This window comes from Periplaneta americana, chromosome 2, assembly GCF_040183065.1.
Source record: "Periplaneta americana isolate PAMFEO1 chromosome 2, P.americana_PAMFEO1_priV1, whole genome shotgun sequence".
In the NCBI taxonomy this organism is placed as follows: domain Eukaryota; kingdom Metazoa; phylum Arthropoda; class Insecta; order Blattodea; family Blattidae; genus Periplaneta; species Periplaneta americana.
The window spans coordinates 114,801,474-114,818,278 of NC_091118.1; positions in this window are offsets into that span (position 1 = coordinate 114,801,474).

Consider the following 16,805-nt stretch of genomic DNA (forward strand, 5'->3'; position numbering starts at 1 on the left):
AATATATAGTCAGAAAATCACTATCAGTTGTAGTATTTCTCAGTACCGAAATTTGAAACGAAGTTGGCAAAAGAAAATTCAATCTGAAAACTGGAAAATCACCATAATCTACTGGCATGTGTAGTAATAAAATAAAAAGGTTATATTTCACCCTTGGGGCATTAAGGTACAGTAGCTGATACGGACTATAATAACGCATTCAAAACATTCAAAGTTGTCACAGCTTCAGGTGTACCGAATCTCCAGAATAAATAACTGTGTTTATGTGTATTCTTCTCAATTCTAAATGAATCTATATTTGGTCAGATTTTCCAGGTTTGAGATATAAGAGTGAATATGAAATGTCAATCATAAGTTTCGCGAGCTTGGCAATGTTTTGTGAAAAAAAGAAAGAAACAACTTTGATGTGGGTGATAATTTGTATTTATAGTCGCGTTTGTTAGTCCTAAAGGCACGTTTTCCTCGGTACGACTATTGCGATGATCGTTCAACGATGATTGTGCAACGATAATCGTTGAGCACTATTTCTTTGTATTTTCTAGAGTCGCGGCAGTCGCTCGAAGGAAAACAGCTCCATAGAAAATACAAAGAAATAGTGCTCAACGATTATCGTTGCATGATCATCGTTGAACGATCATCGCAATAGTAGCACCGAGGAAACGTACCTTAATTCTAAGTTCAATTAATGTGTCAGAGAAGCCAATTTTATATCTATAATAGGCTGCTACAGCATTTATTTCTTATTAATGGAGAATATATTGTATAGTATATAAAAAGTATTTATACAGTTTTTATAATTATACAGGATTCTTCACGAGGAGTTACCGCAACTTACAGAGCTTATTTCTGAAGATATTCTGAGCAAAAACTGCCTTATAAACGTGTGCAATTCTCAATATTTTCAAAGTTATACTAGTTTAAAATTGTTAAAAATACCATTTTTCTTTATTTTTAAGGGCACAAAATGTTACAAATAGAAAATGAACAATTCAGAAGTACAGTATACTTTCTTTAATTGGATAGTATTCTGAAGCTAAAAATGTGTTTTTAATTCCATAGTTGCTTTGTACAGTTGCTTTTTCCAATTGTTGACTAAAAATTACATTATTCTTACTCACTTATCACAACAATTGTGTCGGCCTGGTTGGTGCAGTAATTGGTATAGCGCTGGCCTTCTATGCCCGAGGTTGCGGGTTCGATCTCGGGCCAGGTCGATGGTATTTAAGTGTGCTTAAATGCGACAGGCTCATGTCAGTAGATTTATTGGCATGTAAAAGAACTCCTGCGGGACAAAATTCCGGCACACCGGCGACGCTGATAACATAACCTCGGCAGTTGCGAGCGTCGTTAAATAAAACATAACATTTAAATGATAATTGATAAATGAGTTCTATTCAGTCAATACTTAACATAATAAAACATGTTATAACAACATTTAAACAGGTTTAAAAACAAACGTTTTCGCCAATTTTGATTGGCATCTTCAGGTCGTGTGGGTCGAATAGAACATGTTATAATTTAGGTCAGCTCGCAGATATTGCTTATTCCACTTGCAATGAGAGGGTTAATGGCCTTCTAGAGAAAAAATACTCCAAATTAAACAAGAAATTAAATGAATTAATTCGTACTCAAAAGCCCACAATAGATCAGACAACTGATACCAAACAACAAAATAATATTGTCAATCTAACAACTCTTCAACTAACACCGGAAGAAATTCAAATCTTGAACAGGGGTTATAAACATAACTATGCTATCCATGATGTTAAGAAGGTCATAGACGATCTCATTATCGAAACTGAATCCACTATCCAAAGTAGCTCGCATCATAACAAGGATTACTTAAGATTCCAAGCAGCTAAAATTATCGAAAATTATTCTACAAACCAATCTTTAACTACACATACTCAACAAGCAAAATTTGCCAATAATAGAATTAGAAAACTAGGAAAAAGATTAAAAGACAATAATATAATCCATGTCAAAGCAGATAAAAATAATGCCATTGTTTTAATGACTAAAGAGGATTACATTAATAAAACCAACGACTTCATTAATAAAAATGATGTAATAGAATTAAAAAGTGATCTCACGGATTCCTTTCAGAAACAGATAAAACAAGCCATTAAATCTGCTTCAACAATTATTCCGAGTTCTAATGCGCATAAATATATGGTACAAAACCCCAGTGCACCAGTTTTAAGAACCCTCCCGAAAACACATAAAAGTGTACTTAATGAGACCAGTCGTGAATAGCGTTAAGGCTCCTAATCACAAAATTAAGAAATTCTTGCATAATTTCTTAAAAAATGCCTTGCAACTTGAAAACAAATACTCTTTAAATAACTCGTTACCTCTCATTGATAACTTGAAATCAATTAAGTTAAACAAGAATACCAAGTTAATATCTTTGGACACTGAAAACCTATATTCCAATATTCCTATTAAGGAAACCATAGATATTGTAAAAGATAAATTAAGATCGAAGAACATAGATCTCAACATCATAGAACAAATTGCCAACTTACTTTCCGTTTCCTTAAGACAGAATTATTTTTCTTTCAATGACAAAATTTATCAACAAACAAAAGGCTTAGCCATGGGCGATCCCCTATCTGGTCTCCTCTCGGAAGTGTTCTTACAAAGTTTGGAATGTAAACAAGATCCCAATTTAACTACTCAGTATAACATACTCTTCTATACCCGTTACGTGGATGATACTCTCATACTTTACAATAGTAATAGTGCAATCCATGAAGATATTCTCAAAAGTTTTAATAATCTACATCCGAATCTAAAATTTACTTGTGAGACAGAACATAATAGAACTATAAACTTTTTGGATTTGAACATAGCCATTCGAGGCTCCAATTTTTGTTATAATATTTATAGGAAATCCACAACCACCAGTCACTCCATTCAATTTGATTCCAATCACCCCTACACACATAAGATTAGTAATTTCCTTTTTAGAAAAGAAAAAATTAACGTAGCATTCCGTACCAACAATGAACTTAATAATATAATTCCCAATAACATTCAAAATTACAATAAATTTGCCAATAGCGGTATCTATCTATTACAATGTAAAAACTGTCCCAGTAAATATATTGGCCACACAAAAAGGAACTTTCGCACGCGTTACAAAGAACACGTCTCTGACTTTAAATTCAATAAGAATAAATCAAAGTTTGCCACTTATCTTATTTCTCATAATCACGAACTCACTGGCATAGAAGAAGTCCTTCAGGTCTTAAAGACTATTAACAATCATAATTATATTAATGCTGCCGAAGAACTATATATTACCACCCATTCTAATAATAATAATAATAATAATAATAATAATAATAATAATAATAATAATGATAGCCCGCTCCTTAATGAACAGTACCCAAATTCGAATAACCCGCTGTTTAAGATCATAAGCAAGTAACTTTCACCCATCCACTAGTCTTGCCAGGTATACAGTTTTCGTCATACGCTACCACTTAATGTAAAGCTCAGTCGTGTCGCCGCCCTCATGGATTCAAGACGCTTTTCCTACTTTTTGTAAGTATTGTTTTAGAAGATTTAAATAATACTTAAATGTTTCTAAATACTCTTCCATTCTATTCTTACAATTTACAGGATTTTTCCTGCTTTCCATGATCAGCCACACGACGGACCTATTTGTAGCATCGTTAAATCTGTCTCGAAAACTGTACCTGCAATGACGGAAGAGTTTTGCCGTTTCCTTGGGTCACACACGCCTCTTTCAACATAGTGCTTCTACATACATCGTGGCTTTTTGCTAGTTCTATTCTCTATTTTTAAGTTATATTATAATTTTAACGTCTGTTTTTAATTTTATATACCAAGTGTTCACTTATTATAACATGTTCTATTCGACCCACACGACCTGAAGATGCCAATCGTCTACACCTGTGGAGTAACGGTCAGCGCGTCTGGCTGCGAAACCAGGTGGCCCGGGTTCGAATCCCGGTCGGGGCAGGTTACCTCGTTGAGGTTTTTTCCGGGGTTTTCCCTCAACCCAATACGAGCAAATGCTGGGTAACTTTCGCTGCTGGACCTCGGACTCATTTCACCGGCATTATCACCTTCCTTTCATTCAGACGCTAAATAACCTAGATGTTGATACAGTGTCGTAAAATAACCCAATAAAATAAATAAAAAAAAAGATGCCAATCAAAATTGGCGAAAACGTTTGTTTTTAAACCTGTTTAATTGTTGTTATAACATGTTTTATTATGTTAAGTATTGACTGAATAGAACTCATTTATCAACTAACATTGTATTTAACGGATCCAATATGCCTTTAAAATTAAAAAAAAAAACATTTAAACATTTAAACACAATTGTTACAGATCACACGATTTCTTGATTCTTTACAGTTCAATTTTATATTCTAATATACATTCGTAAAGAGTTCACAAGAATGACGTGATTTGTAACAATTGTTTTGATAAATGCGTAAGACAAGTGTAATTTTGTAGTTAAAAATTAAAAAAACAAAAAAAAAATCTGTACGAAGGAACTATGGAATTAACAACACATTTTTAGCTTCAGAATAGGTTACTAACCAATTAAAGAAATTGTACTTCTGAATAGTTAATTTTCTTATTGTAATTTTCTTTTGCCCTTAAAACTAAAGAAAAAAAAAAGTATTTTTTTTTTTTTTTTTTTTTTTTTTTTTAGCAATTTGAAATTATTGTAACTCTGAAAATATTGAGAAAAGGACCCATGTTTATATGGCACGTTTTCTTCAAAATGTCTTCGGGATTATGCTCCGTAAGTAGCAGTAACTCTCGTGAATCACTCTGTATAGTACGAGTATATTAAATCCAGATTTATAATAAATTATTTTAAATTGTATAATTTTATTAAGAAAGAGAAGTAGTGGGAAATTTAATATTCATAACGGATTGAGCCATTCAATCAAACTCTACTAAGGAAAACTGAAGCCCGTGATGGAGTAAACAAATCTGAAAGGTCGGATGTCCATACAAACTGTCATGAAATTCGAATAATGGAATGTGACGGATTTTCTTCTCAGATTTATGACATTATCGCTAGGGGTAACATTCCTTTATTCGTCATAGTGACACCCACTTAAATATCCCACTCTGAAAATATATTACCATCCAGGCTGGGTTCATCTGTTTACATTTGGGAAAGGTGGTAGTGGTCTATTAAGGGGATAATTGTCCGCGGAATACTAGTGACGTTGAGTTGTGGGCTTCAGCAATTTCCAGGAAGTACAGAGTTCGCCTCAAGATACAGGGGGCACACATGGGGAGCAGAGAGCTGTGGTGGAAAGAGCGAGAATATAGACAGAGACAAAAAGGAGGGGGAGAAGGAGTGGGAAAGAGGGTGAGAAGTTAAAGGATAGGGAAGCAGAAAATGAAGCAGGAAGAAAAACCTGAAGAAGGAGAAGGGAGAATAAAACAACAATGGTGCTGAAAGAAGAGGAGAAAGAATAATAATAGATCAAAATAACAAAAAATACAGGAATAGGGAAAGATAATAAAAGAACAAGAAATATAAAAGCCGCAGGAGTGGTCTAGAGTTCACGAGCTGGACTCGTACTGAAGGCTACGCTCAATCGTGGGTTCAAATTCGATTTGGGTTCATTACTTGGTTTTCCCAAAGTATATCCTGCGGAAAAGTATATTCTATTATCCATGTGCTAAAAAGGATAAATGTTCATCTCCCCTCTTGCTTAAAAAAGTCCCTTGTGCAGACACTTGTATTTCGACTATGCGGACATTTTACTGACTGACCTCTCCAGCGACAACAAAATGAAACTTCAACGTGCTCATAATTTGTGTGTACGTTTTGTAAGCAATGTTCGTAAATATGATCATATTACTCCATCCCTGGAAGCAATAGGTTGGCTTAAACTAGATAAGAAAAGAAATTTATATTCACTTCTCTTTCTCTTCGAAATCTTGAACTCTTCTATTCCTTCGTACCTGTCGTCTCGCTTCACTTCCTTTCTTCCCACCACAATCTGAACACACGCTCTCGCCATGAAACAATACTAACAATACCATCCCATCGCACCTCCTAATACTCATCTTCTTTCACAATAGCCCTGCCAAGACTCTGGAATTCGCTACCTGCTAGCATCAGGGACTGTCGAAATAAAATTGAATTCAAACGAAAACTTACTAGGCACTTGGTCAGTTATTGATTTCTTGTAAATAGTTTCTTTAATCTATCACAAAATATTTCAATATTCAGTAATTTAATCGCTATACAATTTTGTTATTCTAGATTTAATTTGTAATTCAGTAAATATAAAATATTCTTTGTTTCTCTATGATAAATTATCTAGCTTTAATTAGTCAGGTAATCTTTTCGTACTTTGATTTTATTGTAATTGTAATTGTAACTTTAATACTAATTGTAATGTTATTTGTAATTGCAATTATAAATTTAATACTAATTGTAATTTTATTGTTCATATTATAGTTGGAATCTCCTGGTAGAGGGTAGAGACAAAAATAAGTATAAGTGCACTGTTTCGGATATAAATTGGCTAGACTAATACGACGTTACCAGTTTGGTCGACATACAACCACCAACTGATGAGACATCATAAACGGAAAATATAAAAAAATAATTCTAAAAATATTTCATAATTAAATGATTTATGATATATGAAATATGAAAAGCCTGAAATACCATAAGGGCAACGGCCTCCTAAAGAGCTGAAGGTCTACTACACTTGGGGAGCCAGTCCAAGAGAGCTTATACTATACTTAGAAACTACATACATAAACAAACTATATAAGCTAAGCGCGAAAAACTATACAGACTAAACACACAAACTATACAAACTATACAAACTAAACACCCAAAAAAACTATACGAATTGAACACATAAATTATAGTCTGAACACACAACTATCCACACTAAACACACAATAAATTTACAATTATACGGTCTTAACTCACACACAAACTAAACACACAAAACTTAAACAAATTGAATACATAAATTATAGTCTTAACACAGAAGAGCTATACAAACTGCACACATAAATTATATAGTCTAAAAACTCAAACTATCTAATCTAAACACACAAAAACATTCAATTAAATACAAAAATTGTACTAACTGAATACATGAACTATACCAACTAAACACGGACTCAAACTATCCAAACTAACACACACAAAAGGAACTATGTATAAACAATACTAAACTATACACAGTTTGCATAGTGTTCGTAATTTCTTCCAGTCTTTTTTAGGCCTAAATAAATACAAGGTGGGGCAGAAATATCTCTCCATTTTCAACTGCACATCAAATGGAAAATATTCAAGTAAAATATAAAACAGTAATAAAAATGTATTCCTTATGGTATGCCATTTTATCCTACAGTTCAGTTCCGCACATGCTTCCAGATTCCACGTCAAGGCGTGTTCGTAGCCGCAGACCATAAAATTGTGGATTGCGTCATTTCGGAATACGACTTCAGCACTAAAACAGAAACCACCAGAGCGACCAAGATCAGTGCGATCTCCATAAAACATAGCAATTGTGCGTCAAAAATTCGTAAGGAGCCCACAACGTTCGGCGAGAAAACATGCAGCAGTTTTGCAATTAAGTAATCGTAGCCTTAGGAGAATTTTGCAACAGGATCTTAACTTTCATCCATACAAAATGGTAATGGTCCACGAACTTAAAGATTGTGATATGGGAAATCGTCTGAGATTTGTTAAACAGTTTTTGAAATCCTGTTCAAGAATATTGTCCTGTTAAGCCTTGGTTTTTCTGAACCGACGCATGCGACGTGCGAGGTCGAGGCCCGCCTTGCACAAATCCGGACTACACGAAAGATAGTGAGTGGTTTCTATAATTGCGAGGTGCGAGGTCTGCGCACCTCGCAGTTATAGAAACCACTCACTATCTTTCGTGTAGTCCGGATTTGTGCGAGGCGGGCCTCGACCTCGCACGTCACATGCGTCGGTTGAGAAAAACCAAGGCTTTAATGTCGGACGAAGCACATTCACCACCCTCCAGGTCGATTTGACCTGTAATGGGGTTGAGTCTTTCTATATCCCTTTAATAAATATTGGATACCAAGAAAAACATTTGCAATATACAGTATTGTAATTAACCCAAAATAGACAAAAAAAAAAATCTCAAGCATTTCAGTTCGATATCAGAAAAAGTTATGTGTCAGAGGAAGAACAGTTGTTTGTATAATCTAAAGTCTGATTAGTGTAATATGTATCTAGCTAATCGGCGATGTATGCAATGGAGAGGGAAAGGAACTGGTCACCCTAGCCCATTATCTCCTGGCATAGTTGCCTCATAAGTGGTGTCTTCGGACAGTTAACTAAACAACATCCTCAGTACATGAACTTTCAAGTATTCATTCTTAATGCTGAGATAAGTCTGCATTCTTCTTTCTATCCAAGAGCCTGTAGATCGCAGTTCAATTCTGAAGTCTCATTTGTTTCGTTTCTAATCTTCTCATTTAAATGACATATTTCACCCGCAGCAAGATGGAAGGAATAGACATTACATTTTTATGTACGTATTTGAGAAGTAAGTATCAGCTGTCTTCTTCTGTGGCCTTGAGGTTGGATCCAAAATTTAAAATAAAATTTGTAGCAGGCTATGTTACTGAGAGCTCTGAAGTTATTTGTTCACTGCCGATAAGAGTTTTCATATTTTAGTGGACCGCATTCAGTTGTAAAGTTACACTTCACAAACACACAAGCAGAAAGTCATGCGGTGGACGCACTGGCGATTTCTTTCTTTTGGAATCTGGAAACCGAATTCGTTCCCAGCAGTTGTTCGAGGGGCGGGTGCCCCTTTGTTGGCGACTCAATGGACCAAGTCCTGCGCGGATTGAGACGACACACGCCGGACACGTGCTGTGCAGAGCGCGTGTTCTTCCGACTACATGACCCCATTCATTAGCGCAACCACAGGGGGAGACTCAATCCTTGCCATTCGAAACCGCCCCAACCCCCTATCAACAACTTGATCATATAATAAAGGCTTTTCGGCATAGAGACCTCCCCAATTAGGCACCCTTCGGTACGAGGGTAGCCACCCCCGTGTACGTACCAGTCAGTTTCCGTCTCGTTTATACACCCTCTTCGCCACCCGCGCGCAAGGATACTCTGACGTACTAATTATGACGTCACACGCACTTCTGATCTGCGGACGTGAGCGCTGTGATTCTCGCTGCTAATGAGGACAACACACAGACTGCCTAATCACAATGTAAGCTTGCTTCAATGTCTCCGCCTAGAGGAAAATGTGTAGTTTTTAATTCAAAGAAGTTCAGAATAGCTACAACACTCTCATTGGTTTGTTGTATCTTTCTTAATTAATTTGTTTACTTCTTATGTTCATTTACGGTAGGCCTAACAATTGTATGACTTACACGACATTCAATTGTAGGCGTTAATCGATCGGCCGACTAAAACAACTATACATTTGTGAACTGGAATTAAATTGAATGTCTATCTAAACTCTGTAACAGGGATATGACACACTCATTAAAATCACGAAAAATCAATTGAATCACTTCTGACAAAATCGGCAATTGCTTTATAACAGGCTATAACCTATTAGTTTCGAGTAACATCTTCATTCCAAAGAGGGAATTTTGAATTTTTCATTATTGTGAATATAATGAGTTCAGTATTTGAAAAAGAAAAATCCATAGACTAAGCTGACAGACAGCTAGACAGACAGAAAACAAGCCAGAAACTATTTTCCTTAGTTAGAGTGTGTAATGAGAAAACGACAAGAATGTCGAATTCTTTCGTAATATCTTTTTTGTCTCTGAGTATAATAATAATAATAATAATAATAATAATAATAATATAGTAATAATAATAATAATAATAATAATAATAATAATAATAGTACTGTTAATTAAGCCACATTTTCTTATTATGCTATATCCAAGAGTAATTATGAATCACTTGTCACTTAATTTTATTCTACGCGGCTTTCTTCGAAGAAGTTAAATGTGGAAGGTCTGTCTTGTGTATACAGGGTGTCTCTAAATTAGACCGACAAACTTTGGGATCGGATAGATAACCTTATTTCAAACAGTGTTTCTTAAGGAACCCATGGGCTGCGACATTCCGTTTCAGAGCAAGAGGAATTTATGTCATTACATGGTTCGATCATACAGGAAGGGACTAAAGTAATTAGTTACGTGAAAAGTAAATAAACAAATCATTAATGTTACAGGCACAAATTATTGACCCAAACATACAGAAAAACACAAACAAAACAAAGCGAATGTAAAAGAAAAACACTCACTTCAGTCTTAAATTAGCAGTATGGATACACTGCTTTACTGTCTCATCACTACAACAAGTGCTGGAACACACGCCCATTGACTTCCAGGCAAGCATTGCATCGACGCGCCATACTTCGTCGTACCCTTTCAAAGACGCCAGGCGTTTCCCTGATTTCAGCTATTGCCCAGTCAATGGGTGTTGCAAGATCTTCTTCAGAGTCAACAGGGGTTTCATAAGCCACAGGTAGTAATCAAATTGGATTAATGCATGATACCGAGCTCAGGGAATAAACAAACGCGGTCGTAGAATAATACTGCGCCGACGGAGCAAACTATTGGGTGGTAGCATTAAACCCCTCTTGCACTGAAAAGAAGCGTCCAAGCCCATAGGTTCCTTAACAAAACGGTTTGAAATAAAGTTAGCTATCCGATCCAAAAGTTTGTCGGTCTAATTTAGAGACACTGTGTATAACAGGGCTCCATGCAAAATTTACCAATTGTTTCTAGCCCACGTCAATTTTGTTTCGGTTTACAAATAAACAGTATGGTCTATGGTAAAAGAAGTAGTTAATGAAGGGCATGCAATATATTTTCTCTTCATTTGAAACGATATTCCGAAATTATTTATTTATTTATTTATTTAGTAGACCTATATTTATTTCTACTGGCAGAGTTAAGGCCATAAAGCCTTCTCTTCCACTCAACCAGTATTAGAACAATAGCAAATATAAAGATGACAGGAAACAGGAACAATAGACAATTAAAATAATAATAATAATAATAATAATAATAATAATAATAATAATAACAAAATGAAAACAAGTTTAGTTAGATGTAATTATATGAATCAAACAATTACAGTAATGCGAATCGAAGTAATTGTTAAAATAATAAAAGTTAAAAATAAAAGTCATATAATTATTAGAAAAAATTATATTTTAGGAAAGCTCAAAGTCTAAGCAGTCTATTTGATAACGGGTTTTGAAATTAGTAAATGTCTGACAGCCCCTTAAGATATGAGGTAGGGAGTTCCAATGACGAGAAATTGAAACGGTGAATGATGAAAAATATCGGGAAGTGTTTTGGTGAGGTATACCTTCTCAATATACCGGTGATCTGAGATCTATTATTTAGATTATGGTTGGAGCATAAATACACAAGACGAGACGACAGATAACTTGGGGTTGAGGTGCGCAGAATTTGAAATACGCGTAGAAGAGAAAGACAGTGTAAAGTTCTGCTATCGTTGAGCCGGAGCAAAGATAAGGATTCGAAAAATGGCGAAATATGACCTTATCGTCAGGCATTGCACACATATCTTATAGGCTACATATATTATGAACACGTTGTAATTTGTTCGAGAGTTCGGTGTTTACGTCAGTGAACAACACGTCACAATAGTCAAAGTGCGGCATTACAAGTGTTTGAAATAATGTTTGTTTCAGTGGCGCGGGAAAGAAATGCTTGAATCGGCTTAACGAGTAAATAGACGAGCAGATTTTTTTACAAGTGTGTTTTACTTGGTAATTCCAATTTAATTCGTTATCAAAATATATTCCTAGATTTTTAACGATACGTGAGTAAGGAATTTCAATATTACTAAGCGTAATGGCTGGAATTTGACGATAGTTCAAAGTGTTCAGCAGTCTTTTGGCTCCGATGATTATGGCCTGCGTCTTAACTGCATTAAGTCTAAGTCCGAGTCTGTTGGCCCATGTCGAGACAGAAATGAGATCGCTGTTCAATTTGTGGATAGAATCATTTAATGCATCAGGTCGAAAATGTACATAGATTTGGAGATCATCAGCATATAGGAGGTAGCGACAATTAGGCCCAGTTTACTAGAAATTTTCACTGTGGTTCATTCAAGTTGTCTAGTACGTGTCTATGATCACTATAATATTGCAGAACTCGCGGATACAAATTAAAGGAGTTGTCGTATAGGTCTGTAGCTGCTCTCGATACCGATTGCATTACTGGGAGAAGACGCGCGGCACGGGTAATTTTACAGACAAAATTGGGGCTCTCATCCCTCTAGAGAGGGGAAGTGACATTATTGGTCGTGGTCACACAAATTACATTAATTCATGACCTAACTATTAATAACATTAGTGTCTACTATTTTGGAGTAACAGTTACCACGTTTGACCGTGAAACGAGCTGCTTTAAATCCTGATTGGGACAATTTACCTGGTTGAGGTTTTTCCTGGGTTTTCCCTCAACACATTAAGAACAAAATATACTGAGTAACTTTCGGCGCTGGATCCTGGACTCATTTCGCTGGCATTATCACCTTCATCTCACTCAGATGTTAGGTAATCAATGCGGTTGATATGGCGTCGTAAAATAAACCAATTAAAAATATAACATTAGTATTCGACTGTGGCTCATAGTGTTATTACAGTAAGCATTTGAAATTCTTGGAGAAAAATTTGCTCCGGTACCGGGGATCAAACCCGGGACCCTCAGTCCTACGCACGGGGCGTTCTAACCACTAAGCTACGTCGTGGCTCATTCCATAGCACCGGATTGGTATTTTCTACCTTGGTATTTTCCCTTAGTGGCCTTACTCCATGTTCGATATATATATATATATATATATATATATATATATATATATTTTAAGTCAACAGTCATTACACAAAGAGCGCCATTCATTTTCCCAACAGTGCTAATGTAGCCTATGTATGTATGTTATATATATATATATATATATATATATATATATATATATATATATATATATATATAATGTCGAAAATGAAGCAGGGCCACTAAGTGGAACATACCAAAGGAGAAAGATTCGATCCTGTGCTGTGGATTGAGCCTCGGCTTAGCTCATTTGTTAGAGCGCCCAGTGCGTAAAACTTGGGGCCCCGGGTTCGATTCCCGACGCCGAGCGAATTTTTATCTCCATTAATAACCAATGGTAGCCATAACAGATAATTATGTAGCATCAAAAAATTAATCTTCACGTAGATTTGAAATTCTGTCATTTTTTATTTCAACACGAATCCCGGAACGGGTGCCGTGCTCGGTGTTGGAAAAGACGTATTCTACGTCAAGAATAAGAGTGTATCCACACTAATTGCAGTTGTAAGGATGTGGAAATTTTCTTGGACTGTGACGTTAAGAAACAATGGTGTTTAACTTGCTTGAAGAGAGTAGTTGACTTTCCATTCTCCGGGATGACTGCCCTGTCATGATTGTGACATCAAAATAAGCTCGTGCACTGAATGACGTGCGCCAACTGTGTGAACTCTATTTTATGGACTGATCAATTTTTTTAGACAATCTTTTATTCAAGCTTTAACATTGCAACCTTAGCCTTGACATGGGCAGCTAATTGTCTGTGCTTGTGAACAACAATATGCGTAGTTTAAGGGAATTTTTCTCAATAAACTCATTAAGAGTTTCCTTGTCAGGGCTTTCTATGCATCACCTCAGTCGTCTAGGTAACATAATCGGAACATGGTTTCGAACCGCAGTACTTCTCACGTAATTTACAAGGTCACTCTAGAATCAGTAAAATTCCTTAACATTTTATTTATTTCTCCTTTCAAGTCTGAATGTCTGACTTCAATTTACAGGTTAAAGATTTTTTTTTCTTAATTGTAGTACATTTCAACTTGCAAAGGAATTTCCGTTAAGTGAGAAAGTGTCTTGTGAAAAAAAAATCTTGCTCATATAGGGAATACCATCACGTACAAGTTTGAATTTTCAGTTGAGGCCTTGAATTTTAAACGGTAGCATTATAGAAAGACGAAGATAATGTTACAGCATTTCAGCATCAGTATTTTCCAATTAGAATGGCATGTGATGAAATTACGTGAAGTATTTTATAACATTAACATAGACAGCATATGGAACTACCAACCTTACCGAAACGGGATGGAAGATCGCCAGACCGCATTTATGTATCTCACTACTTTCAAATTTTACTTAGTTTTCGAGAATTTAAAGATCTCTTCCCGTAGTCTCTAGTCAGTATTTTCCTCGAGGTCTATTCATCAATGTGTAGAGCATAGGCATATGTGAAACGGTGGAGAGTTGATCTCGTGATCCAAAAATGTTTTCGGGCGTGGGTTCGGGTCCCACTTGAGATGATTACGTGGTTGCTTTTCTTCCTACATTTGCCACAACCGTAAGACGAATAATCCTGTAGTGAATCCTCGACTCCATATCGCTAATGACCATCTCTCTAGCATTAATTCCGTCCACACTTGGCAACGTCGCAGTTGATACAGCGTCGTTAAATAACCAATAAAAAGTGAAAGTAGATTCTTAGGATAGTAGGGCAAAATAGATTTTTATGCAGACAAAATCGAGAAACCGAATTCTCTGTTTCAATGAAAAACCAACATAAACTAGAACTATTCTAGAAGTACTAATCTAGTTATTAAGCTATATCAATATTGAATAATTGCAAGGAAAAATTGTTCCGGGGCTGTGTATCGAACCCGGAACCGTTGACTGAGTGCACCAATGCTCTAACGACTGAGGTACTCAGAAACTGTTACAGACAGCGGTTCAATATTTTCCTTTATATCCTCATACCTCATGTGGGCTGACAAGACGCCAGAACCCAACACTGAGAGCACACAAACTCTGTGTGACTTGAATTGTGGTTTTTCCCTTAACGAACATTGTGGTTTTTCTTTTACGTCACTGTTCGTTTTATTGGTTATTTAACGATGCTGTACCAACTGCGACACTGTTGAATCCATTACCAAAAGCTATTCCACTTTTCATCCAACTCGAGTCATACAGTAATGCCGTCAGTGTAACAAATACTGTAACTACACAGATGCACCAATACAATTACAAGCATCACCACCACCACCACCACCGCCGCCGCCGCCGCCACCACCACCACCACCACCACCACCACCACCACCAATATCATTACGAGAACCAAAAACACCCTGTTAACATTATTTTGACTATTTGTATCGTCTCTAAGACTCCCACCGCTAATACTGTATACCATTACTTATAATTATTAACATAATTATTACAATAAAATTGTCGTATCACACCTTCACCATAACTATCATCATCGCAATCATCAAGACTACAACTGTCGCTTCCCAATTTATATTTTCATCATTATCTCACCATTATCATCATCATATCATCATCATCAATAATATTCGCCCCTCAATGTTGAGACTCAGGCTTACTTGTGTTGTTAGGGATGATAGTTTTGGTGGAAACATCTCAGGATGAAGGTTTTTTACTGGCGCTATTGTTTCCATTAATTTTTCAAATTTCGTAATGCCAATACTCAGGTAATTCTTGGAGAATTTCGCATTTTTTTCTATCAAATACTACCTCATTGTTCCATTTTCTTCTTATTTGTGAGCATAGTAAATAATTTTAGTTTCTGAATTATAGAAGTGAATATTAGAATTCATAGCAACATATAAATAATAGATGGACGTCAGTGTGCATTTGCATCGCGTGCCTTAAATATCGTTACTTGTTTCACTATTCTTAGGATGGTGCAAACGTCTAGACGCTTTTGAATTTCTTGTCTTGTTTAAGTCATTGATCGACAAACATTAAGTGCAACATGTTAAAGTTATAAGTCTATTAATCCATCAATGTTGTATGTAAACAGAGTTTTTTGTGGCTAACACGAGCGATGTTAAACAACTCTCAGGATCTAAATTGAATTTTCTGTACGAAAGTAATTATTTATTTTCGGAAGGTAAAGTGGAGCATAATGTTTACTTTGCAGAAAAGTTATTAACACTGTTAGAAAAATCCATTTAGAGCACCATTATAAAACACACCTTTCTATCCTAATATATAGATATTTCGTAGAGATGGATCCTGAAGCCGTTCTGAACGATCTACGTAATAATAAACTTGTGCGATTTATTTCACTTTGTTCGCACTTCCAAACAACTCGCTCATCCTTAATCCTGCCTCACGTGTTATGTACCGCTTTGGCTGAGAATCGGTTCTTCGTGCATGAAATATGCACTCCGTTTCAGTCTTGCACAGTGAATGCACACAGTGCAGAAATCTGCTCATCACTGTTGTAAATGAACTAATTTGTTATGAAGAGCGTAAAATGTAGAAGTAGAAAGTATGTGTAATTTTTGTGACAGTGATTCTCTTTTCGAGTTTATTCTTTTATGGTTCGATTACGCTTACTCCATGTTTTTAATCTCTCCCTGACTACTCATATAAGTTTTGCATTTAGTATTACTGCCTTATGTAAGTGTTTTTGAATCGTCTTAAAAATCTTTGTTATCATTTCCGTTTGTGCTATATTCAGCATTTGTCTCATTTTTCTACTTCGGTTACCGGTATTGTTCCTTTTCCTGTTAGTAGGAATAAATATGCCCAAGATTTTATCTCAGCACGGAATCTCTCTCAGTAAGTTGCACCAAGCTTGGTCGGATGACTCAGAAGGAATAAAACCTCAGTACTAAACATTCGGGTAATTTTCCCATACCGTGATTATGTGAAGATTTTGTGACGTTGACGTTTGTTTGAGGGATA